The 2,953-nt window shown below is 35.1% G+C and overlaps 1 long non-coding RNA gene across 1 annotated transcript; it reads right to left on the bottom strand.

Annotated features, from left to right (window-relative positions):
• Positions 1 to 288: 288 nt before the first annotated feature.
• On the bottom strand, positions 289 to 1,907 carry LOC128282267 (uncharacterized). Its single transcript, XR_008272485.1, has 2 exons — positions 1,708 to 1,907; positions 289 to 789 (listed from the first exon to the last, which is right to left on the bottom strand). It is a non-coding gene; the product is annotated as an uncharacterized LOC128282267 (long non-coding RNA).
• Between the last annotated feature and the right edge of the window lie 1,046 nt (positions 1,908 to 2,953).

Raw genomic sequence — 2,953 nt, forward strand, 5'->3', positions numbered from 1 at the left:
GGTGGCCACTCAATTCCCTCACACTCCAAGCCCACTATGGTTGGGGATTACTGCGTGGATGAAAATAAAAGGGTGAGTTTGGGGAAACTCAGTGTGTAAGGAAAACCCATTCAAAGCCCAAGTCAGCTCAAGCCCATTGGGCCTAAGCCCATTCAGGTAACAGTGGTACTGGGCCAGAGCCCTTTTCAGATTACAATAAACTGGGCCTTAGCCCCTTATTCAGATAATAGTATGGCCCATAGGCCCATTTCAAAATACATGCAACATCAGTAAACATATGCAAGCCCATTTGGGTAACAGTGGTACTGGGCAAGAGCCCTTTTCAGATTACAATAAACTGGGCCTTAGCCCCTTATTCAGATAATAGTATGGCCCATAGGCCCATTTCAAAATACATGCAACATCAGTAAACATATGCAAGCCCATTTGGGTAACAGTGGTACTGGGCAAGAGCCCTTTTCAAACATTTTCCTACTTTTCACGTACTAACAGAATCACATACCGAGGGTTCTTACCGAATTGGGCCCGTTGGCCCATCATTCCAATTTTGGCCCATTAAGCCCAAAAATATCGAGGGCACAGAAATCATGCACTTTGCAGTCCAAACATTACAGCTTACCAAAAACATTAATCGATTTACTTCACGAGCATTCGCACACTCTCAAATCTACAAAATACCGATTTTCGGCATTTCGGCTTTTCGACTTTTGCTGATCTAGACTAAGAAAGAGGGTGTTAGCTACACACCTGTTTGCGACGATATGCTGACGAGATCCACACACGAACCGCCTACAATTGGATTACTAACACGTTAATCTAACTATTCAAATACAAACTACGTATTAACCCCTTACAATATTCGGTCAACCACACCTACAGATCATAGTAAGCTTATAAGAAATCAATAAGCAACTCATTAACAAATTTTTGTTAATGTTTACCACATAATCATAATTTCACTGCAATCTGTCTTCCTGAGCAACAGTCACTAAATTATTTATAACTGGAGCTACGAAACTCCAAATCAAGTTCCGTTAATTTTCCTTAAAAATAGACTCATATATCTTCTATCCATAAAATTTTCAGAATTTTTGGTCTAGCCAATCAATACCAGATTTTTCTCAAAGTTTCCCATGTTTCACTGTTTGACTAATCTGACCACTCTTCATTACGAATCAAATTTCTCATTGTACAGAACTCAAAATATGTTGTCGTTTATTCCATTTGAAACTAGACTCATTAAGCTTTAATTACATAATTTATTCAGCTTCTAATTCATCTCCCATAATTTATGGTGATTTTCCAAAATCACATTATTGCTGCTGTCCCAAGCAGATTTATTACCAAATCACTCTTTCATACACCTATCTTGCATGCATGTTATTTAAACATGTATATCACCAATCAATCATCACATATCTATGATTTTACTTAAGTATAATCTCCATTTCATCATTTTAAAGCACAACATGTTAGCTGATTTTTTCCTTTAACATCTAAGGCACATGCATGCTCATTTGTTTGGCTCAACTTCACCTATCTTCCATTTTTCATCAAAAGAACATGAAACAACAACCATTTCCTTCATTTTAATTCATGACTAAATGCTCACAACACAACTAAAAATCAAAATATACTTCAAGAGTTAAGGTAGAATCAAGAAGAACTCATGAACCTCAAAATAGAAGCAAGGTACCAAGAACTTACCTTCAATTTTCCTCCTCCTAATGACCGAATACTCAAGAGCTTTCTCCTCTCCTTTCTCTTCTCTAACTTTCAGCTATGATGAACAAAGATGGACAAAACTTTGTTCTTTTCACCCCTTTTTCTTTTAATAAAACTTCATATTTCATCCATTTAATTCTTTAATACAAAAGACATGAAATTCTTATCATGAAACATTTACCTAACTCATTATCATGAAACATTTACCTAACTCATTATCATGGAACATTTACCTAACCTATTATCATGAAGCATTTACCTAACCCATTATCATGGAACATTTACCTAACCTATTATCATGGAACATTTACCTAACCTATTATCAATTTGTACCATAAATTATGGATATCAAGTGTACATTTTGTCTACAACAACATGATGGCTGGCCACTTCATGTAAAATAGGAGGTTTGTCATGCAAATCCTTCTATTTTGCACTCCTATTTATTTGGCCACTTCAATTTAGCCTATAGCATTTTCAAACATTTTCACATAGGTCCTATTTCATAATTTCACTCCCTTTTTCTTATGGAACAAAAATTAACTAAAATTACCGGGTTCTATCTTAAGCTTGGGCCTTCTAGAGGCCCACAAACATAATTAAACCTATGCCAACATTCACAGGATTCCCGAAAATTGGGGCGTTACAAAAACAAATCAGTTAGAGGTGAATAAAAAGCATAAAATGCTCGAACTCAATTGTTGTGCTTCTAGATTTCCCTCAATCTTACGACTACATTGCCTATTTACAGGCTTACAAGACTTCAGTACCAAACAAGAAATAAATGAGATGAACATATTATTTCGTTCTTGATTTTTACCATATTAATTATCAATACGATATCCTTGAATTGTCACCAAAATAATTTTCAATTAATCACAAATTTAATCACCAAATACTCTTCAAATAATGTTTAGGCGAAAAATTCTCTATCTTATTAGCCATGACACTTTTTATATGCTTATCATAATCCATCAGAGTAGGTTTGACCCGTTAGGACTGTGTGCATTGAAGTCTTTACTATCCTCAAATTACATCTTGAGAATTATCAGATAAATCATTGTAATGTTGTTGTCAACTAAATTGAATGATATACTATGTTAGAATTGCCAACCTTTCAAAGCGGCGTTTAAATTTAGGCCAAACTGCCATAAAGACTTGAAGACAAAAATCATTAGAACTCATTGTCAAAGAAATTGTCCAAATTTCTGTCCCAAAGGGTTTAAAT

This window comes from Gossypium arboreum, chromosome 10 (assembly GCF_025698485.1).
Source record: "Gossypium arboreum isolate Shixiya-1 chromosome 10, ASM2569848v2, whole genome shotgun sequence".
NCBI lineage: Eukaryota > Viridiplantae > Streptophyta > Magnoliopsida > Malvales > Malvaceae > Gossypium > Gossypium arboreum.